This window comes from Haemaphysalis longicornis, unplaced genomic scaffold (assembly GCF_048455015.1).
Source record: "Haemaphysalis longicornis isolate Haplotype H1 unplaced genomic scaffold, Haemaphysalis longicornis Haplotype H1 scaffold_6, whole genome shotgun sequence".
Lineage (NCBI taxonomy): Eukaryota > Metazoa > Arthropoda > Arachnida > Ixodida > Ixodidae > Haemaphysalis > Haemaphysalis longicornis.
Genome location: NW_027526407.1, coordinates 1,346,430 through 1,368,727, shown reverse-complemented (window position 1 = coordinate 1,368,727; position 22,298 = coordinate 1,346,430). Strand labels below are relative to the sequence as shown.

General features: G+C 48.8%; 12 non-coding genes across 12 annotated transcripts; all 12 read left to right on the top strand.

Moving 5' to 3' along the window:
• The first annotated feature begins 1,256 nt into the window (after positions 1 to 1,256).
• Trnat-ugu (transfer RNA threonine (anticodon UGU)) lies at positions 1,257 to 1,328 on the top strand. Its single transcript has one exon. It is a non-coding gene; the product is annotated as a tRNA-Thr (tRNA).
• A 407-nt stretch (positions 1,329 to 1,735) lies between these two features.
• Positions 1,736 to 1,807, top strand: Trnat-ugu (transfer RNA threonine (anticodon UGU)). The gene has a single exon. It is a non-coding gene; the product is annotated as a tRNA-Thr (tRNA).
• Positions 1,808 to 2,692: 885 nt separating this feature from the next.
• Trnat-ugu (transfer RNA threonine (anticodon UGU)) lies at positions 2,693 to 2,764 on the top strand. Its single transcript has one exon. It is a non-coding gene; the product is annotated as a tRNA-Thr (tRNA).
• A 407-nt stretch (positions 2,765 to 3,171) lies between these two features.
• On the top strand, positions 3,172 to 3,243 carry Trnat-ugu (transfer RNA threonine (anticodon UGU)). Its single transcript has one exon. It is a non-coding gene; the product is annotated as a tRNA-Thr (tRNA).
• A 1,366-nt stretch (positions 3,244 to 4,609) lies between these two features.
• Trnat-ugu (transfer RNA threonine (anticodon UGU)) lies at positions 4,610 to 4,681 on the top strand. Its single transcript has one exon. It is a non-coding gene; the product is annotated as a tRNA-Thr (tRNA).
• A 1,368-nt stretch (positions 4,682 to 6,049) lies between these two features.
• On the top strand, positions 6,050 to 6,121 carry Trnat-agu (transfer RNA threonine (anticodon AGU)). The gene has a single exon. It is a non-coding gene; the product is annotated as a tRNA-Thr (tRNA).
• An 881-nt stretch (positions 6,122 to 7,002) lies between these two features.
• Trnat-ugu (transfer RNA threonine (anticodon UGU)) lies at positions 7,003 to 7,074 on the top strand. The gene has a single exon. It is a non-coding gene; the product is annotated as a tRNA-Thr (tRNA).
• An 886-nt stretch (positions 7,075 to 7,960) lies between these two features.
• Trnat-ugu (transfer RNA threonine (anticodon UGU)) lies at positions 7,961 to 8,032 on the top strand. The gene has a single exon. It is a non-coding gene; the product is annotated as a tRNA-Thr (tRNA).
• Positions 8,033 to 10,352: 2,320 nt separating this feature from the next.
• On the top strand, positions 10,353 to 10,424 carry Trnat-ugu (transfer RNA threonine (anticodon UGU)). The gene has a single exon. It is a non-coding gene; the product is annotated as a tRNA-Thr (tRNA).
• Positions 10,425 to 11,787: 1,363 nt separating this feature from the next.
• On the top strand, positions 11,788 to 11,859 carry Trnat-ugu (transfer RNA threonine (anticodon UGU)). Its single transcript has one exon. It is a non-coding gene; the product is annotated as a tRNA-Thr (tRNA).
• Positions 11,860 to 18,494: 6,635 nt separating this feature from the next.
• Trnai-uau (transfer RNA isoleucine (anticodon UAU)) lies at positions 18,495 to 18,566 on the top strand. The gene has a single exon. It is a non-coding gene; the product is annotated as a tRNA-Ile (tRNA).
• Positions 18,567 to 21,367: 2,801 nt separating this feature from the next.
• Positions 21,368 to 21,439, top strand: Trnat-ugu (transfer RNA threonine (anticodon UGU)). The gene has a single exon. It is a non-coding gene; the product is annotated as a tRNA-Thr (tRNA).
• The last annotated feature ends 859 nt before the right edge of the window (positions 21,440 to 22,298 follow it).

Genomic DNA, 22,298 nt, shown 5'->3' with positions numbered 1-22,298 from the left:
GCTGACCTATCTTTCCGTATTTCCTCAACGAGCCCCTCATTTCCTTACTGTATTATTCTGCGAAAGCCTAGCGAGGGTCTCGGTTCGGGCAGCCTTGATGCCTAGGTAGCATAAGAGGGCTTCCCGCCAGTAACCCGCTCATGACAGGCTGTAGACGTTCGAGTCACGCCACGGGGGTTGAAAAGAAGGTCCCCTTCTCCCCGTGTAGTCAGAGTGGCGCTGGCCGCCATTCTCAAGCATCAGATACACTTCTAGTAAATATAAATAGCCCAGAAAGTGAAGGAGAACACAGTAGCCCAGATAGCCGAATTGGTAAGGCATTCGACATGTAATCGAAAGGCGTGGGTTCGGTCCCCACTCTGGGCGCGTGTTTTTCTTTCTTTCTTCTGTATATATAGAAAAAAATGTTTACTTCAATAACCGCAGTGAAAAAAGAAAAGAGCCTAACCACACCCCTATGCCTCCTTTGGCGTTGTACACTGCTGACCTATCTTTCCGTATTTCCTCAACGAGAACCCTCATTTCCTTACTGTATTATTCTGCGAAAGCCTAGCGAGGGTCTCGGTTCGGGCAGCCTTGATGCCTAGGTAGCATAAGAGGGCTTCCCGCCAGTAACCCACTCATGACAGGCGGTAGACGTTCGAGTCACGCCACGGGGGTTGAAGAGAAGGTCCCCTTCTCCCCGTGTAGTCAGAGTGGCGCTGGCCACCACCCTCAAGCGTCAGATACACTTCTAGTAAATATAAATAGCCCAGAAAGTGAAGGAGAACACAGTCGCCCAGATAGCCGAATTGGTAAGGCATTTGACATGTAATCGAAAGGCGTGGGTTCGGTCCCCACTCTGGGCGCGTGTTTTTCTTTCTTTCTTCTGTATATTTAAAAAAAATGTTTACTTCATTACCCGTTGTGAAAAAAGAAAAGAGCCTAACCACACCCCTATGCCTCCTTTGGCGTTGTAGACTGCTGACCTATCTTTCCGCATTTCCTCAACGAGCCCCTCATTTCCTTACTGTATTATTCTGCAAAAGCCTAGCGAGGGTCTCGGTTCGGGCAGCCTTGTTGCCTAGGTAGCATAAGAGGGGTTCCCGCCAGTAACCCGCTCATGACAGGCTGTAGACGTTCGAGTCACGCCACGGGGGTTGAAGAGAAGGTCCCCTTCTCCCCGTGTAGTCAGAGTGGCGCTGCCCGCCACCCTCAAGCGTCAGATACACTTCTAGTAAATTTAAATAGCCCAGAAAGTGAAGGACAACACAGTCGCCCAGATAGCCGAATTGGTAAGGCATTCGACATGTAATCGAAAGGCGTGGGTTCGGTTCCCACTCTGGGCGCGTGTTTTTCTTTTTTTGTTCTGTATATTTAAAAAAATGTTTACTTCATTAACCGTAGTGAAAAAAGAAAAGAGCCTAACCACACCCCTATGCCTCCTTTGGCGTTGTAGACTGCTGACCTATCTTTCCGTATTTCCTCAACGAGCCCCTCATTTCCTTACTGTATTATTCTGCGAAAGCCTAGCGAGGGTCTCGGTTCGGGCAGCCTTGATGCCTAGCTAGCATAAGAGGGTTTCCCGCCAGTTACCCGCTCATGACAGGCTGTAGACGTTCGAGTCACGCCACGGGGGTTGAAAAGAAGGTCCCCTTCTCCCCGTGTAGTCAGAGTGGCGCTGGCCGCCACCCTCAAGCGTCAGATACACTTCTAGTAAATATAAATAGCCCAGAAAGCAAAGGAGAACACAGTCGCCCAGATAGCCGAATTGGTAAGGCATTCGACATGTAATCGAAAGGCGTGGGTTCGGTTCCCACTCTGGGCGCGTGTTTTTCTTTCTTTGTTCTGTATATTTAAAAAAAATGTTTACTTCATTAACCGTAGTGAAAAAAGAAAAGAGCCTAACCACACCCCTATGCCTCCTTTGGCGTTGTAGACTGCTGACCTATCTTTCCGTATTTCCTCAACGAGCCCCTCATTTCCTTACTGTATTATTCTGCGAAAGCCTAGCGAGGGTCTCGGTTCGAGCAGCCTTGATGCCTAGGTAGCATAAGAGGGCTTCCCGCCAGTTACCCGCTCATGACAGGCTGTATACGTTCGAGTCACGCCACGGGGGTTGAAAAGAAGGTCCCCTTCTCCCCGTGTAGTCAGAGTGGCGCTGGTCACCACCCTCAAGCGTCAGATACACTTCTAGGTAATATAAATAGCCCAGAAAGTGAAGGAGAACACAGTCGCCCAGATAGCCGAATTGGTAAGGCATTCGACATGTAATCGAAAGGCGTGGGCTCGGTCCCCACTCTGAGCGCGTTTTTCTTTCTTTGTTCTGTATATTTAAAAAAAATGTTTACTTCATTAACCGTAGTGAAAAAAGAAAGAGCCTAACCACACCCCTATGCCTCCTTTGGCGTTGTAGACTGCTGACCTATCTTTCCGTATTTCCTCAACGAGCCCCTCATTTCCTTACTGTATTATTCTGCGAAAGCCTAGCGAGGGTCTCGGTTCTGGCAGCCTTGATGCCTAGGTAGCATAAGGGGGCTTCCCGCCAGTAACCCGCTCATGACAGGCTGTTGACTTTCGAGACACGCCACGGGGGTTGAAAAGAAGGTCCCCTTCTCCCTGTGTAGTCAGAGTGGCGCTGGCCACCACCCTCAAGCGTCAGATACACTTCTAGTTAATATAAATAGCCCAGAAAGTGAAGGAGAACACAGTCGCCCAGATAGCCGAATTGGTAAGGCATTCGACATGTAATCGAAAGGCGTGGGTTCGTTTCCCACTCTGGGCGCGAATTTTTCTTTCTTTCTTCTGTATATAAAAAAAAATGTTTACTTCATTAACCGTAGTGAAAAAAGAAAAGAGCCTAACCACACCCCTATGCCTCCTTTGGCGTTGTAGACTGCTGACCTATCTTTCCGTATTTCCTCAACGAGCCCCTCATTATCTTACTGTATTATTCTGCGAAAGCCTAGCGAGGGTATCGGTTCTGGCACCCTTGATGCCTAGGTAGCATAAGGGGGCTTCCCGCCAGTAACCCGCTCATGACAGGCTGTTGACGTTCGAGTCACGCCACGGGGGTTGAAAAGAAGGTCCCCTTCTCCCTGTGTAGTCAGAGTGGCGCTGGCCACCACCCTCAAGCGTCAGATACACTTCTAGTTAATATAAATAGCCCAGAAAGTGAAGGAGAACACAGTCGCCCAGATAGCCGAATTGGTAAGGCATTCGACATGTAATCGAAAGGCGTGGGTTCGGTTCCCACTCTGGGCGCGTGTTTTTCTTTCTTTCTTCTGTACATTTAAAAAAAATGTTTACTTCATAACCCGTAGTGAAAAAAGAAAAGAGCCTAACCACACCCCTATACCTCCTTTGGCGTTGTAGACTGCTGACCTATCTTTCCGTATTTCTTCAACGAGCCCCTCATTTCCTTACAATATTATTCGGCGAAAGCCTAGCGAGGGTATCGGTTCTGGCAGCCTTGATGCCTAGGTAGCATAAGGGGGCTTCCCGCCAGTAACCCGCTCATGACAGGCTGTAGACGTTCGAGTCACGCAACGGGGGTTGAAAAGAAGGTTCCCTTCTCCCCGTGTAGTCAGAGTGGCGCTGGCCGCCACCACCCTCAAGCGTCAGATACACTTCTAGTTAATATAAATAGCCCAGAAAGTGAAGGAGAACACAGTCGCCCAGATAGCCGAATTGGTAAGGCATTCGACATGTAATCGAAAGGCGTGGGCTCGGTCCCCACTCTGGGCGCGTGTTTTTCTTTCTTTCTTCTGTACATTTAAAAAAAATGTTTACTTCATTAACCGCAGTGAAAAAAGAAAAGAGCCTAACCACACCCCTATGCCTCCTTTGGCGTTGTAGTCTGCAGACCTATCTCCGTATTTCCTCAACGAGCCCCTCATTGCCTTACGGTATTATTCTGCGAAAGCTTAGCGAGGGTCTCGGTTCTGGCAGCCTTGATGCCTAGGTAGCATAAGAGGGCTTTCCGCCAGTAACCCGTTCATGACAGGCTGTAGACGTTCGAGTCACGCAACGGGGGTTGAAAAGAAGCTCCCCTTCTCCCCGTGTAGTCAGAGTGGCGCTGGCCGCCATCCACAAGCGTCAGAAACACTTCTAGTAAATATAAATAGCCCAGAAAGTGAAGGAGAACACAGTCGCCCAGATAGCCGAATTCTTAAGGCATTCGACATGTAATCGAAAGGCGTGGGTTCGGTCCCCACTCTGGGCGCGTTTTTCTTTCTTTGTTCTGTATATTTAAAAAAATGTTTACTTCATTAACCGTAGTGAAAAAAGAAAAGAGCCTAACCACACCCCTATGCCTCCTTTGGTGTTGCAGACTGCTGACCTATCTTTCCGTATTTCCTCAACGAGCCCCTCATTTCCTTACTGTATTATTCTGCGAAAGCTTAGCGAGGGTCTCGGTTCTGGCAGCCTTGATGCCTAGGTAGCATAAGAGGGCTTTCCGCCAGTAACCCGTTCATGACAGGCTGTAGACGTTCGAGTCACGCCACGGGGGTTGAAAAGAAGCTCCCCTTCTCCCCGTGTAGTCAGAGTGGCGCTGGCCGCCATCCACAAGCGTCAGAAACACTTCTAGTAAATATAAATAGCCCAGAAAGTGAAGGAGAACACAGTCGCCCAGATAGCCGAATTGGTAAGGCATTCGACATGTAATCGAAAGGCGTGGGTTCGGTTCCCACTCTGGGCGCGTGTTTTTCTTTCTTTGTTCTGTATATTTAAAAAAAATGTTTACTTCATTAACCGTAGTGAAAAAAGAAAAGAGCCTAACCACACCCCTATGCCTCCTTTGGCGTTGTAGACTGCTGACCTATCTTTCCGTATTTCCTCAACGAGCCCCTCATTATCTTACTGTATTATTCTGCGAAAGTCTAGCGAGGGTATCGGTTCTGGCACCCTTGATGCCTAGGTAGCATAAGGGGGCTTCCCGCCAGTAACCCGCTCATGACAGGCTGTTGACGTTCGAGTCACGCCACGGGGGTTGAAAAGAAGGTCCCCTTCTCCCTGTGTAGTCAGAGTGGCGCTGGCCACCACCCTCAAGCGTCAGATACACTTCTAGTTAATATAAATAGCCCAGAAAGTGAAGGAGAACACAGTACCCCAGATAGCCGAATTGGTAAGGCATTCGACATGTAATCGAAAGGCGTGGGTTCGGTTCCCACTCTGGGCGCGTGTTTTTCTTTCTTTCTTCTGTACATTTAAAAAAAATGTTTACTTCATTACCCGTAGTGAAAAAGGAAAAGAGCCTAACCGCACCCCTATACCTCCTTTGGCGTTGTAGACTGCTGACCTATCTTTCCGTATTTCTTCAACGAGCCCCTCATTTCCTTACAGTATTATTCGGCGAAAGCCTAGCGAGGGTATCGGTTCTGGCAGCCTTGATGCCTAGGTAGCATAAGGGGGCTTCCCGCCAGTAACCCGCTCATGACAGGCTGTTGACGTTCGAGTCACGCCACGGGGGTTGAAAAGAAGGTCCCCTTCTCCCTGTGTAGTCAGAGTGACGCTGGCCACCACCCTCAAGCGTCAGATACACTTCTAGTTAATATAAATAGCCCAGAAAGTGAAGGAGAACACAGTCGCCCAGATAGCCGAATTGGTAAGGCATTCGACATGTAATCGAAAGGCGTGGGCTCGGTCCCCACTCTGGGCGCGTGTTTTTATTCTTTCTTCTGTGTGTTAAAAAAATGTTTACTTCATTAACCGTAGTGAAAAAAGAAAAGAGCATAACCACACCCCTATGCCTCCTTTGGCGTTGTAGACTACTGACCTATCTTTCCGTATTTCCTCAACGAGCCCCTCATTTCCTTACTGTATTATTCTGCGAAAGCCTCGCGAGGGTCTCGGGTCGGGCAGCCTTGATGCCTAGGTAGCATAAGAGGGCTTCCCGCCAGTAACCCGCTCATGACAGGCTGTAGACGTTCGAGTCACGCCACGGGGGTTAAAAAGAAGGTTCCCTTCTCCCCGTGTAGTCAGAGTGGCGCTGGCCGCCACCACCCTCAAGCGTCAGATACACTCCTAGTAAATATAAATAGCCCAGAAAGTGAAGGAGAACACAGTCGCCCAGATAGCCGATTTGGTAAGGCATTCGACAAGTAATCGAAAGGCGTGGGTTCGGTCCCCACTCTGGGCGCGTGTTTTTCTTTCTTTGTTCTATATATTTAAAAAAATGTTTACTTCATTAACCGTAGTGAAAAAAGAAAAGAGCCTAACCACACCCCTATGCCTCCTTTGGCGTTGTAGACTGCAGACCTATCTCCGTATTTCCTCAACGAGCCCCTCATTGCCTTACTGTATTATTCTGCGAAAGCTTAGCGAGGGTCTCGGTTCTGGCAGCCTTGATGCCTAGGTAGCATAAGAGGGCTTTCCGCCAGTAACCCGTTCATGACAGGCTGTAGACGTTCGAGTCACGCCACGGGGGTTGAAAAGAAGCTCCCCTTCTCCCCGTGTAGTCAGAGTGGCGCTGGCCGCCATCCACAAGCGTCAGAAACACTTCTAGTAAATATAAATAGCCCAGAAAGTGAAGGAGAACACAGTCGCCCAGATAGCCGAATTCTTAAGGCATTCGACATGTAATCGAAAGGCGTGGGTTCGGTCCCCACTCTGGGCGCGTTTTTCTTTCTTTGTTCTGTATATTTAAAAAAATGTTTACTTCATTAACCGTAGTGAAAAAAGAAAAGAGCCTAACCACACCCCTATGCCTCCTTTGGTGTTGCAGACTGCTGACCTATCTTTCCGTATTTCCTCAACGAGCCCCTCATTTCCTTACTGTATTATTCTGCGAAAGCTTAGCGAGGGTCTCGGTATGGCAGCCTTGATGCCTAGGTAGCATAAGAGGGCTTTCCGCCAGTAACCCGTTCATGACAGGCTGTAGACGTTCGAGTCACGCCACGGGGGTTGAAAAGAAGCTCCCCTTCTCCCCGTGTAGTCAGAGTGGTGCTGGCCGCCATCCACAAGCGTCAGAAACACTTCTAGTAAATATAAATAGCCCAGAAAGTGAAGGAGAACACAGTCGCCCAGATAGCCGAATTGGTAAGGCATTCGACATGTAATCGAAAGGCGTGGGTTCGGTTCCCACTCTGGGCGCGTGTTTTTCTTTCTTTGTTCTGTATATTTAAAAAAAATGTTTACTTCATTAACCGTAGTGAAAAAAGAAAAGAGCCTAACCACACCCCTATGCCTCCTTTGGCGTTGTAGACTGCTGACCTATCTTTCCGTATTTCCTCAACGAGCCCCTCATTTCCTTTCTGTATTATTCTGCGAAAGCCTAGCGAGGGTCTCAGTTCGGGCAGCCTTGATGCCTAGGTAGCATAAGAGGGCTTCCCGCCAGTTACCCGCTCATGACAGGCTGTAGACGTTCGAGTCACGCCACGGGGGTTGAAAAGAAGGTCCCCTTCTCCCCGTGTAGTCAGAGTGGCGCTGGTCACCACCCTCAAGCGTCAGATACACTTCTAGGTAATATATATAGCCCAGAAAGTGAAGGAGAACACAGTCGCCCAGATAGCCGAATTGGTAAGGCATTCGACATGTAATCGAAAGGCGTGGGCTCGGTCCCCACTCTGAGCGCGTTTTTCTTTCTTTGTTCTGTATATTTAAAAAAAATGTTTACTTCATTAACCGTAGTGAAAAAAGAAAAGAGCCTAACCACACCCCTATGCCTCCTTTGGCGTTGTAGACTGCTGACCTATCTTTCCGTATTTCCTCAACGAGCCCCTCATTTCCTTACTGTATTATTCTGCGAAAGCCTAGCGAGGGTCTCCGTTCGGGCAGCCTTGATGCCTAGGTAGCATAAGAGGGCTTCCCGCCAGTTACCCGCTCATGACAGGCTGTAGACGTTCGAGTCACGCCACGGGGGTTGAAAAGAAGGTTCCCTTCTCCCCGTGTAGTCAGAGTGGCGCTGGCCACCACCCTCAAGCGTCAGATACACTTCTAGTTAATATAAATAGCCCAGAAAGTGAAGGAGAACACAGTCGCCCAGATAGCCGAATTGGTAAGGCATTCGACATGTAATCGAAAGGCGTGGGTTCGGTTCCCACTCTGGGCGCGTGTTTTTCTTTCTTTCTTCTGTACATTTAAAAAAAATGTTTACTTCATAACCCGTAGTGAAAAAAGAAAAGAGCCTAACCACACCCCTATACCTCCTTTGGCGTTGTAGACTGCTGACCTATCTTTCCGTATTTCTTCAACGAGCCCCTCATTTCCTTACAATATTATTCGGCGAAAGCCTAGCGAGGGTATCGGTTCTGGCAGCCTTGATGCCTAGGTAGCATAAGGGGGCTTCCCGCCAGTAACCCGCTCATGACAGGCTGTAGACGTTCGAGTCACGCAACGGGGGTTGAAAAGAAGGTTCCCTTCTCCCCGTGTAGTCAGAGTGGCGCTGGCCGCCACCACCCTCAAGCGTCAGATACACTTCTAGTTAATATAAATAGCCCAGAAAGTGAAGGAGAACACAGTCGCCCAGATAGCCGAATTGGTAAGGCATTCGACATGTAATCGAAAGGCGTGGGCTCGGTCCCCACTCTGGGCGCGTGTTTTTCTTTCTTTCTTCTGTACATTTAAAAAAAATGTTTACTTCATTAACCGCAGTGAAAAAAGAAAAGAGCCTAACCACACCCCTATGCCTCCTTTGGCGTTGTAGTCTGCAGACCTATCTCCGTATTTCCTCAACGAGCCCCTCATTGCCTTACGGTATTATTCTGCGAAAGCTTAGCGAGGGTCTCGGTTCTGGCAGCCTTGATGCCTAGGTAGCATAAGAGGGCTTTCCGCCAGTAACCCGTTCATGACAGGCTGTAGACGTTCGAGTCACGCAACGGGGGTTGAAAAGAAGCTCCCCTTCTCCCCGTGTAGTCAGAGTGGCGCTGGCCGCCATCCACAAGCGTCAGAAACACTTCTAGTAAATATAAATAGCCCAGAAAGTGAAGGAGAACACAGTCGCCCAGATAGCCGAATTCTTAAGGCATTCGACATGTAATCGAAAGGCGTGGGTTCGGTCCCCACTCTGGGCGCGTTTTTCTTTCTTTGTTCTGTATATTTAAAAAAATGTTTACTTCATTAACCGTAGTGAAAAAAGAAAAGAGCCTAACCACACCCCTATGCCTCCTTTGGTGTTGCAGACTGCTGACCTATCTTTCCGTATTTCCTCAACGAGCCCCTCATTTCCTTACTGTATTATTCTGCGAAAGCTTAGCGAGGGTCTCGGTTCTGGCAGCCTTGATGCCTAGGTAGCATAAGAGGGCTTTCCGCCAGTAACCCGTTCATGACAGGCTGTAGACGTTCGAGTCACGCCACGGGGGTTGAAAAGAAGCTCCCCTTCTCCCCGTGTAGTCAGAGTGGCGCTGGCCGCCATCCACAAGCGTCAGAAACACTTCTAGTAAATATAAATAGCCCAGAAAGTGAAGGAGAACACAGTCGCCCAGATAGCCGAATTGGTAAGGCATTCGACATGTAATCGAAAGGCGTGGGTTCGGTTCCCACTTTGGGCGCGTATTTTTCTTTCTTCTGTATATATAGAAAAAAATGTTTACTTCATTAACCGTAGTGAAAAAAGAAAAGAGCCTAACCACACGCATATGCCTCCTTTGGCGTTGTAGACTGTTGACCTATCTTTCCGTATTTCCTCAACGAGCCCCTCATTTCCTTACAGTATCATTCTGCGAAAGCCTTGCGAGGGTCTCGGTTCTGGCAGCCTTGATGCCTAGGTAGCATAAGAGGGCTTCCCACCAGTAACCCGTCCATGACAGGCTGTAGACGTTCGAGTCACGCCACGGGGGTTGAAAAGAAGGTCCCCTTCTCCCCGTGTAGTCAGATTGGCGCTGGCCACCACCCTCAAGCGTCAGATACACTTCTAGTTAATATAAATAGCCCTGAAAGTGAAGGAGAACACAGTCGCCCAGATAGCCGACTTGGTAAGGCATTCGACATGTAATCGAAAGGCGTGGGCTCGGTCCCCACTCTGGGCGCGTGTTTTTATTCTTTCTTCTGTATATTGAAAAAAATGTTTACTTCATTAACCGTAGTGAAAAAAGAAAAGAGCCTAACCACACCCCTATGCCTCCTTTGGCGTTGTAGACTGCGGACCTATCTTTCCGTATTTCCTCAACGAGCCCCTCATTATCTTACTGTATTATTCTGCGAAAGCCTAGCGAGGGTCTCGGTTCGGGCAGCCTTGATGCCTAGGTAGCATAAGGGGCTTCCCGCCAGTTACCCGCTCATGACAGGCTGTAGACGTTCGAGTCACGCCACGGGGGTTGAAAAGAAGGTCCCTTTCTCCCCGTGTAGTTAGAATGGCGCTGGCCGCCACCCTCAAGCGTCAGATACACTTCTAGTAAATATAAATAGCCCAGGAAGTGAAGCAGAACACAGTCGCCCAGATAGCCGAGTTGGTAAGGCATTCGACATGTAATCGAAAGGCGTGGGTTCGGTTCCCACTCTGGGCGCGTGTTTTTCTTTCTTTCTTCTGTATATTAAAAAAATGTTTACTTCATTAACCGTAGTGAAAAAAGAAAAGAGCCTAACCACACCCCTATGCCTCCTTTGGCGTTGTAGACTGCTGACCTATCTTTCCGTATTTCCTCAACGAGCCCCTCATTTCCTTACTGTATTATTCTGCGAAAGCCTAGCGAGGGTCTCGGTTCGGACAGCCTTGATGCCTAGGTAGCATAAGAGGGCTTCCCGCCAGTAACCCGCTCATGACAGGCTGTAGACGTTCGAGTCACGCCACGGGGGTTGAAAAGAAGGTCCCCTTTTCCCCGTGTAGTCAGAGTGGCGCTGGCCACCACCCTCAAGCGTCAGATACACTTCTAGTAAATATAAATATCCCAGAAAGTGAAGGAGAACACAGTCGCCCTGATAGCCGAATTGGTAAGGCATTCGACATGTAATCGAAAGGCGTGGTTTCGGTCCCCACTCTGGGCGCGTGTTTTTCTTTCTTTTTTCTGTATATTTAAAAAAATGTTTACTTCATTAACCGTAGTGAAAAAAGAAAAGAGCCGAACCACACCCCTATGCCTCCTTTAGCGTTGTAGACTGCTGACCTATCTTTCCGTAATTCCTCAATGAGCCCCTCATTTCCTTACTGTATTATTGTGCGAAAGCCTAGCGAGGGTCTCGGTTCTGGCAGCCTTGATGCCTAGGTAGCATAAGAGGGCTTTTCGCCAGTAACCCGCTCATGACAGGCTGTAGACGTTCGAGTCACGCCACGGGGGTTGAAAAGAAGGTCCCCTTCTCCCCGTGTAGTCAGAGTGGCGCTGGCCACCACCCTCAAGCGTCAGATACACTTCTAGTTAATATAAATAGCCCAGAAAGTGAAGGAGAACACAGTCGCCCAGATAGCCGAATTGGTAAGGCATTCGACATGTAATCGAAAGGCGTGGGCTCGGTCCCCACTCTGGGCGCGTGTTTTTATTCTTTCTTCTGTATATTAAAAAAAATGTTTACTTCATTAACCGTAGTGAAAAAAGAAAAGAGCCTAACCACACCCCTATGCCTCCTTTGGCGTTGTAGACTGCTGACCTATCTTTCCGTATTTCCTCAACGAGCCCCTCATTATCTTACTGTATTATTCTGCGAAAGCCTAGCGAGGGTATCGGTTCTGGCACCCTTGATGCCTAGGTAGCATAAGGGGGCTTCCCGCCAGTAACCCGCTCATGACAGGCTGTTGACGTTCGAGTCACGCCACGGGGGTTGAAAAGAAGGTCCCCTTCTCCCTGTGTAGTCAGAGTGGCGCTGGCCACCACCCTCAAGCGTCAGATACACTTCTAGTTAATATAAATAGCCCAGAAAGTGAAGGAGAACACAGTCGCCCAGATAGCCGAATTGGTAAGGCATTCGACATGTAATCGAAAGGCGTGGGTTCGGTTCCCACTCTGGGCGCGTGTTTTTCTTTCTTTCTTCTGTACATTTAAAAAAAATGTTTACTTCATTACCCGTAGTGAAAAAAGAAAAGAGCCGAACCACACCCCTATGCCTCCTTTAGCGTTGTAGACTGCTGACCTATCTTTCCGTAATTCCTCAACGAGCCCCTCATTTCCTTACTGTAATATTGTGCGAAAGCCTAGCGAGGGTCTCGATTCTGGCAGCCTTGATGCCTAGGTAGCATAAGAGGGCTTTCCGCCAGTAACCCGCTCATGACAGGCTGTAGACGTTCGAGTCACGCCACGGGGGTTGAAAAGAAGGTCCCCTTCTCCCCGTGTAGTCAGAGTGGCGCTGGCCACCACCCTCAAGCGTCAGATACACTTCTAGTTAATATAAATAGCCCAGAAAGTGAAGGAGAACACAGTCGCCCAGATAGCCGAATTGGTAAGGCATTCGACATGTAATCGAAAGGCGTGGGCTCGGTCCCCACTCTGGGCGCGTGTTTTTCTTTTTTTCTTCTGTACATTTAAAAAAAATGTTTACTTCATTAACCACAGTGAAAAAAGAAAAGAGCCTAACCACACTCCTATGCCTCCTTTGGTGTTGTAGACTGCTGACCTATCTTTCTGTATTTCCTCAACGAGCCCCTTATTTCCTTACTGTATTATTCTGCGAAAGCCTAGCGAGGGTCTCGGTTCTGGCAGCCTCGATGCCTAGGTAGCATAAGAGGGCTTCCCGCCCGTAACCCGCTCATGACAGGCTGTTGACGTTCGAGTCACGCCACGGGGGTTGAAAAGAAGGTCCCCTTCTCCCTGTGTAGTCAGAGTGGCGCTGGCCACCACCCTCAAGCGTCAGATACACTTCTAGTTAATATAAATAGCCCAGAAAGTGAAGGATAACACAGTCGCCCAGATAGCCGAATTGGTAAGGCATTCGACATGTAATCGAAAGGCGTGGGCTCGGTCCCCACTCTGGGCGCGTGTTTTTCTTTTTTTCTTCTGTACATTTAAAAAAAATGTTTACTTCATTAACCGCAGTGAAAAAAGAAAAGAGCCTAACCACACCCCTATGCCTCCTTTGGCGTTGTAGACTGCTGACCTATCTCTGTATTTCCTCAACGAGCCCCTCATTGCCTTACTGTATTATTCTGCGAAAGCTTAGCGAGGGTCTCGGTTCTGGCAGCCTTGATGCCTAGGTAGCATAAGAGGGCTTTCCGCCAGTAACCCGTTCATGACAGGCTGTAGACGTTCGAGTCACGCCACGGGGGTTGAAAAGAAGCTCCCCTTCTCCCCGTGTAGTCAGAGTGGCGCTGGCCGCCATCCACAAGCGTCAGAAACACTTCTAGTAAATATAAATAGCCCAGAAAGTGAAGGAGAACACAGTCGCCCAGATAGCCGAATTCCTAAGGCATTCGACATGTAATCGAAAGGCGTGGGTTCGGTCCCCACTCTGGGCGCGTTTTTCTTTGTTCTGTATATTTAAAAAAATGTTTACTTCATTAACCGTAGTGAAAAAAGAAAAGAGCCTAACCACACCCCTATGCCTCCTTTGGTGTTGCAGACTGCTGACCTATCTTTCCGTATTTCCTCAACGAGCCCCTCATTTCCTTACTGTATTATTCTGCGAAAGCTTAGCGAGGGTCTCGGTTCTGGCAGCCTTGATGCCTAGGTAGCATAAGAGGGCTTTCCGCCAGTAACCCGTTCATGACAGGCTGTAGACGTTCGAGTCACGCCACGGGGGTTGAAAAGAAGCTCCCCTTCTCCCCGTGTAGTCAGAGTGGCGCTGGCCGCCATCCACAAGCGTCAGAAACACTTCTATAAATATAAATAGCCCAGAAAGTGAAGGAGAACACAGTCGCCCAGATAGCCGAATTCTTAAGGCATTCGACATGTAATCGAAAGGCGTGGGTTCGGTCCCCACTCTGGGCGCGTTTTTCTTTCTTTGTTCTGTACATTTAAAAAAAATGTTTACTTCATTAACCGTAGTGAAAAAAGAAAAGAGCCTAACCACACCCCTATGCCTCCTTCGGTGTTGTAGACTGCTGACCTATCTTTCCGTATTTCCTCAACGAGCCCCTCATTTCCTTACTGTATTATTCTGCGAAAGCCTAGCGAGGGTCTCGGTTCTGGCAGCCTTGATGCCTAGGTAGCATAAAAAGGCTTCCCGCCAGTAACCCGCTCATGAGAGGCTGTTGACGTTCGAGTCACGCCACGGGGGTTGAAAAGAAGGTCCCCTTCTCCCTGTGTAGTCAGAGTGGCGCTGGCCACCACCCTCAAGTGTCAGATACACTTCTAGTAAATATATATAGCCCAGAAAGTTAAGGAGAACACAGTCGCCCAGATAACCGAATTGGTAAGGCATTCGACATGTAATCGAAAGGCGTGGGTTCGGTCCCCACTCTGGGCGCGTGTTTTTCTTTCTTTCTTCTGTACATTTAAAAAAATGTTTACTTCATTACCCGTAGTGAAAAAAGAAAAGAGCCTAACCACACCCCTATGCCTCCTTTGGCGTTGTAGACTGCTGACCTATCTTTCCGTATTTCCTCAACGAGCCCCTCATTTCCTTACTGTATTATTCTGCGAAAGCCTAGCGAGGGTCTCGGTTCGGGCAGCCTTGATGCCTAGGTAGCATAAGAGGGCTTCTCGCCAGTAACCCGCTCATGACAGGCTGTAGACGTTCGAGTCACGCCACGGGGGTTGAAAAGAAGGTCCCCTTTTCCCCGTGTAGTCAGAGTGGCGCTGGCCACCACCCTCAAGCGTCAGATACACTTCTAGTAAATATAAATATCCCAGAAAGTGAAGGAAAACACAGTCACCCTGATAGCCGAATTGGTAAGGCATTCGACATGTAATCGAAAGGCATGGTTTCGGTCCCCACTCTGGGCGCGTGTTTTTCTTTCTTTGTTCTGTATATTTAAAAAAAATGTTTACTTCATTAACCGTAGTGAAAAAAGAAAAGAGCCTAACCACACCCCTATGCCTCCTTTGGCGTTGTAGACTGCTGACCTATCTTTCCGTAATTCCTCAACGAGCCCCTCTTTTCCTTACTGTATTATTGTGCGAAAGTCTAGCGAGGGTCTCGGTTCTGGCAGCCTTGATGCCTAGGTAGCATAAGAGGGCTTCCCGCCAGTAACCCGCTCATGACAGGCTGTTGACGTTCGAGCCACGCCACGGGGGTTGAAAAGAAGGTCCCCGTCTCCCTGTGTAGTCAGAGTGGCGCTGGCCACCACCCTCAAGCGTCAGATACACTTCTAGTTAATATAAATAGCCCAGAAAGTGAAGGAGAACACAGTCGCCCAGATAGCCGAATTGGTAAGGCATTCGACATGTAATCGAAAGGCGTGGGTTCGGTCCCCACTCTGGGCGCGTGTTTTTCTTTCTTTCTTCTGTATATATAGAAAAAAATGTTTACTTCATTAACCGTAGTGAAAAAAGAAAAGAGCCTAACCACACCCCTATGCCTCTTTTGGCGTTGTAGACTGTTGACCTATCTTTCCGTATTTCCTCAACGAGCCCCTCATTTCCTTACAGTATCATTCTGCGAAAGCCTAGCGAGGGTCTCGGTTCGGGCAGCCTTGATGCCTAGGTAGCATAAGATGGCTTCCCGCCAGTAACCCGCTCATGACAGGCTGTAGACGTTCGAGTCACGCCACGGGGGTTGAAAAGAAGGTCCCTTTCTCCCCGTGTAGTCAGAGTGGCGCTGGCCGCCACCCTCAAGCGTCAGATACACTTCTAGTAAATATAAATAGCCCAGAAAGTGAAGGAGAACACAATCGCCCAGATAGACGAATTGGTAAGGAATTCGACATGTAATCGAAAGGCGTGGGCTCGGTCCCCACTCTGGGCGCGTGTTTTTCTTTCTTTCTTCTGTATATATAGAAAAAAATGTTTACTTCAATAACCGTAGTGAAAAAAGAAAAGAGCCTAACCACACCCCTATGCCTCCTTTGGCGTTGTACACTGCTGACCTATCTTTCCGATTTTCCTCAACGAGCCCCTCATTTCCTTACTGTATTATTCTGCGAAAGCCTAGCGAGGGTCTCGGGTCGGGCAGCCTTGATGCCTAGGTAGCATAAGAGGGCTTCCCGCCAGTTACCCGCGCATGACAGGCTGTAGAAGTTCGAGTCACGCCACGGGGGTTGAAAAGAAGGTCCCCTTCTCCCCGTATAGTCAGAGTGGCGCTGGCTGCCACCCTCAAGTGTCAGATACACTTCTAGAAAATATAAATAGCCCAGAAAGTGAAGGAGAACACAGTCGCCCAGATAGCCGAATTGGTAAGGCATTCGACATGTAATCGAAAGGCGTGGATTCGGTTCCCACTCTGGGCGCGTGTTTTTTTTCTTTCTTCTGTACATTTAAAAAAAAATGTTTACTTCATTACCCGTAGTGAAAAAAGAAAAGAGCCTAACCACACCCCTATGCCTCCTTTGGCGTTGTAGAATGCTGACATATCTTTCCGTATTTCCTCAACGAGCCCCTCATTTCCTTACAGTATTATTCGGCTAAAGCCTAGCGAGGGTATCGGTTCTGGCAGCCTTGATGCCTAGGTAGCATAAGGGGGCTTCCCGCCAGTAACCCGCTCATGACAGGCTGGTGACGTTCGAGTCACGCCACGGGGGTTGAAAAGAAGGTCCCCTTCTCCCTGTGTAGTCAGAGTGGCGCTGGCCACCACCCTCAAGCGTCAGATACACTTCTAGTTAATATAAATAGCCCAGAAAGTGAAGGAGAACACAGTCGCCCAGATAGCCGAATTAAAGGCATTCGACATGTAATCGAAAGGCGTGGGCTCGGTCCCCACTCTGGGCGCGTGTTTTTATTCTTTCTTCTGTATATTAAAAAAATGTTTACTTCGTTAACCGTAGTGAAAAAAGAAAAGAGCCTAACCACACCCCTATGCCTCCTTTGGCGTTGTAGACTGCTGACCTATCTTTCCGTATTTCCTCAACGAGCCCCTCATTTCCTTACTGTACTATTCTGCGAAAGCCTCGCGAGGGTCTCGGTTCGGGCAGCCTTGATGCCTAGGTAGCATAAGAGGGCTTCCCACCAGTTACCCGCTCATGACAGGCTGTAGACGTTCGAGTCACGTCACGGGGGTTGAAAAGAAGGTCCCCTTCTCCCCGTGTAGTCAGAGTGGCGCTGGCCGCCACCACCCTCAAGCGTCAGATACACTTCTAGTAAATATAAATAGCCCAGAAAGTGAAGGAGAACACAGTGCCCAGATAGCCGAATTGGTAAGGCATTCGACATGTAATCGAAAGGCGTGGGCTCGGTCCCCACTCTGGGCGCGTGTTTTTATTCTTTCTTCTTTATATTTAAAAAAAATGTTTACTTCATTAACAGTAGTGAAAAAAGAAAAGAGCCCAACCACACCCCTATGCCTTGTTTGGCGTTGTAGACTGCTGACCTATCTTTCCGTATTTCCTCAACGAGCCCCTCATTTCCTTACTGTATTATTCTGCGAAAGCCTAGCGAGGGTCTCGGTTCGGGCAGCCTTGATGCCTAGGTAGCATAAGAGGGCTTCCCGCCAGTAACCCGCTCATGACAGGCTGTAGACGTTCGAGTCACGCCACGGGGGTTGAAAAGAAGGTCCCTTTCTCCCCGTGTAGTCAGAGTGGCGCTGGCCGCCACCCTCAAGCGTCAGATACACTTCTAGTAAATATAAATAGCCCAGAAAGTGAAGGAGAACACAGTCGCCCAGATAGCCGAATTGGTAAGGCATTCGACATGTAATCGAAAGGCGTGGGTTCGGTCCCCACTCTGGGCGCGTGTTTTTCTTTCTTTCTTCTGTATATATAGAACAAAATGTTTACTTCAATAACCGTAGTGAAAAAAGAAAAGAGCCTAACCACACCCCTATGCCTCCTTTGGCGTTGTACACTGCTGACCTATCTTTCCGATTTTCCTCAACGAGCCACTTATTTCCTTACAGTATTATTCTGCGAAAGCCTATCGAGGGTCTCGGTTCTGGCAGCCTTGATGCCTACGTAGCGTAAGAGGGCTTCCCGCCAGTAACCCGCTCATGACAGGCTGTTGACGTTCGAGCCACGCCACGGGGGTTGAAAAGAAGGTCCCCGTCTCCCTGTGTAGTCAGAGTGGCGCTGGCCACCACCCTCAAGCGTCAGATACACTTCTAGTTAATATAAATAGCCCAGAAAGTGAAGGAGAACACAGTCGCCCAGATAGTCGAATTGGTAAGGCATTCGACATGTAATCGAAAGGCGTGGGTTCGGTCCCCACTCTGGGCGCGTGTTTTTCTTTCTTTCTTCTGTATATATAGAAAAAAATGTTTACTTCATTAACCGTAGTGAAAAAAGAAAAGAGCCTAACCACACCCCTATGCCTCTTTTGGCGTTGTAGACTGTTGACCTATCTTTCCGTATTTTCTCAACGAGCCCCTCATTTCCTTACAGTATCATTCTGTGAAAGCCTAGCGAGGGTCTCGGTTCTGGCAGCCTTGATGCCTAGGTAGCATAAGAGGGCTTCCCGCCAGTAACCCGCTCATGACAGGCTGTAGACGTTGGAGTCACGCCACGGGGGTTGAAAAGAAGGTCCCCTTCTCCCCGTGTAGTCTGAGTGGCGCTGGCCACCACCCTCAAGCGTCAGATACACTTCTAGTAAATATAAATAGCCCAGAAAGTGAAGGAGAACACAGTCGCCCAGATAGTCGAATTGGTAAGGCATTCGACATATAATCGAAAGGCGTGGGTTCGGGCCCCACTCTAGGCGCGTGTTTTTTTTTCTTTCTTCATTACATTTAAAAAAATGTTTACTTCATTACCCGTAGTGAAAAAAGAAAAGAGCCTAACCACACCCCTATGCCTCCTTTGGCGTTGTAGACTGCTGACCTATCTTTCCGCATTTCCTCAACGAGCCCCTCATTTCCTTACTGTATTATTCTGCGAAAGCCTAGCGAGGGTCTCGGTTCTGGCAGCCTTGATGCCTAGGTAGCATAAGAGGGCTTCCCGCCAGTAACCCGCTCATGACAGGCTGTAGACGTTCGAGTCACGCCACGGGGGTTGAAAAGAAGGTCCCCTTCTCCCCGTGTAGTCAGAGTGGCGCTGGCCACAACCCTCAAGCGTCAGATACACTTCTAGTTAATATAAATAGCCCAGAAAGTGAAGGAGAACACAGGCGCCCCGATAGCCGAATTGGTAAGGCATTCGACATGTAATCGAAAGGCGTGGGCTCGGTCCCCACTCTGAGCGCGTTTTTCTTTGTTTGTTCTGTATATTTAAAAAAATGTTTACTTCATTAACCATAGTGACAAAAGAAAAGAGCCTAACCACACGCCTATGCCTCCTTTGGCGTTGTAGACTGTTGACCTATCTTTCCGTATTTCCTCAACGAGCCCCTCATTTCCTTACAGTATCATTCTGCGAAAGTCTAGCGAGGGTCTCGGTTCTGGCAGCCTTGATGCCTGGGTAGCATAAGAGGGCTTCCCGCCAGTAACCCGCTCATGACAGGCTGTTGACGTTCGAGTCACGCCACGGGGGTTGAAAAGAAGGTCCCCTTCTCCCCATGTAGTCAGAGTGGCGCTGGCCGCCACCCTCAGCGTCAGATACACTTCTAGTAAATATAAATAGCCCAGAAAGTGAAGGGGAACACAGCCGCCCAGATAGCCGAATTGGTAAGGCATTCGACATGTAATCGAAAGGCGTGGGTTCGGTCCCCACTCTGGGCGCGTGTTTTTCTTTCTTTCTTCTGTACATTTAAAAAAAATGTTTACTTCATTAACCGTAGTGAAAAAAGAAATGAGCCTAACCACACCCCTATGCCTCCATTGGCATTGTAGACTGCTGACCTATCTTTCCGTATTTCCTCAACGAGCCCCTCATTTCCTTACTGTATTATTCTGCGAAAGCCTAGCGAGGGTCTCGGTTCGGGCAGCCTTGATGCCTAGGTAGCATAAGAGGGCTTCCTGCCAGTAACCCGCTCATGACAGGCTGTAGACGTTCGAGTCACGCCACGTGGGTTGAAAAGAAGGTCCCCTTTTCCCCGTGTAGTCAGAGTGGTGCTGGCCACCACCCTCAAGCGTCAGATACACTTCCAGTAAATATACATATCCCAGAAAGTGAAGGACAACACAGGCGCCCTGATAGCCGTATTGGTAAGGCATTCGACATGTAATCGAAAGGCGTGGTTTCGATCCCCACTCTGGGCGCGTGTTTTTCTTTCTTTGTTCTGTATATTTAAAAAAATGTTTACTTCATTAACCGTAGTGAAAAAAGAAAAGAGCCTAACCACTCCCCTATGCCTCCTTTGGCGTTGTAGACTGCTGACCTATCTTTCCGTATTTCCTCAACGAGCCCCTCATTTCCTTACTGTATTATTCTGCGAAAGCGTAGCGAGGGTCTCGGTTCGGGCAGCCTTGATGCCTAGGTAGCATAAGAGGGCTTCCCGCCAGTAACCCGCTCATGACAGGCTGTAGACGTTCGAGTCACGCCACGGGGGTTGAAAAGAAGGTCCCCTTCTCCCCGTGAAGTCAGAGTGGCGCTGGCCGCCACCCTCAAGCGTCAGATACACTTCTAGTAAATATAAATAGCCCAGAAAGTGAAGGAGAACACAGGTGCCCAGATAGCCGAATTGGTAAGGCATTAGACATGTAATCGAAAGGCGTGGGCCTGGTCCCCATTCTGGGCGCGTGTTTTTCTTTCTTTCTTCTGTACATTTAAAAAAAATGTTTAATTCATTAACCGTAGTGAAAAAAGAAAAGAGCCTAACCACACCCCTATGCCTCCTTTGGCGTTGTAGACTGCTGACCTATCTTTCCGTATTTCCTCAACGAGCCCCTCATTTCCTTACAGTATTATTCTGCGAAAGCCTAGCGAAGGTCTCGGTTCTGGCAGCCTTGATGCCAAGGTGGCATAAGAGGGCTTCCCGCCAGTAACCCGCTCATGACAGGCTGTTGATGTTCGAGTCACGCCACGGGGGTTGAAAAGAAGGTCCCCTTCTCCCTGTGTAGTCAGAGTGGCGCTGGCCACCACCCTCAAGCGTCAGATACACTTCTATTTAATATAAATAGCCCAGAAAGTAAAGGAGAACACAGTCGCCCAGATAGCCGAATTGGTAAGGCATTCGACATGTAATCGAACGGCGTGGGTTCGGTTCCCACTCTGGGCGCGTGTTCTTCTTTCTTTCTTCTGTACATTTAAAAAAAATGTTTACTTCATTACCCGTAATGAAAAAAGAAAAGAGCCTAACCACACCCCTATGCCTTCTTTGGCGTTGTAGACTGCTGACCTATCTTTCCGTATTTCCTCAACGAGCCCCTCATTTCCTTACAGTATCATTCTGCGAAAGCCTAGCGAGGGTCTCGGTTCTGGCAGCCTTGATGCCTAGGTAGCATAAGAGTGCTTCCCGCCAGTAACCCGCTCATGACAGGCTGTTGACGTTCGAGTCACGCCACGAGGTTGAAAAGAAGGTCCCCTTCTCCCCGTGTAGTCAAAGTGGCGCTGGCCGCCACCCTCCAGCGTCAGATACACTTCTAGTAAATATAAATAGCCCAGAAAGTGAAGGAGAACACAGTCGCCCAGATAGCCGAATTGGTAAGGCATTCGACATGTAATCGAAAGGCGTGGGTTCGGTTCCCACTCTGGGCGCATGTTCTTCTTTCTTTCTTCTGTACATTTAAAAAAAATGTTTACTTCATTACCCGTAGTGAAAAAAGAAAAGAGCCTAACCACACCCCTATGCCTTCTTTGGCGTTGTAGACTGCTGACCTATCTTTCCGTATTTCCTCAACGAGCCCCTCATTTCCTTACCGTATTATTCGGCGAAAGCCTTTCGAGGGTATCGGTTCTGGCAGCCTTGATGCCTAGGTAGCATAAGGGGGCTTCCCGCCAGTAACCCGCTCATGACAGGCTGTTGACGTTCGAGTCACGGCACGGGGGTTGAAAAGAAGGTCCCCTTCTCCCTGTGTAGTCAGAGTGGCGCTGGCCACCACCCTCAAGCGTCAGATACACTTCTAGTTAATATAAATAGCCCAGAAAGTGAAGGAGAACACAGTCGCCCAGATAGCCGAATTGGTAAGGCATTCGACATGTAATCGAAAGGCGTGGGCTCGGTCCCCACTCTGGGCGCGTGCTTTTATTCTTTCTTCTGTATATTAAAAAAATGTTTATTTCATTAACCGTAGTGAAAAAAGAAAAGAGCTTAACCACACCCCTATGCCTCCTTTGGCGTTGTAGACTGCTGACCTATCTTTCCGTATTTCCTCAACGAGCCCCTCATTTCCTTACTGTATTATTCTGCGAAAGCCTAGCGAGGGTCTCGGTTCGGGCAGCCTTGATGCCTAGGTAGCATAAGAGGGCTTCCCACCAGTTACCCGCTCATGACAGGCTGTAGACGTTCGAGTCACGCCACGGGGGTTAAAAAGAAGGTCCCCTTCTCCCCATGTAGTCAGAGTGGCGCTGGCCGCCACCACCCTCAAGCGTCAGATACACTTCTAGTAAATATAAA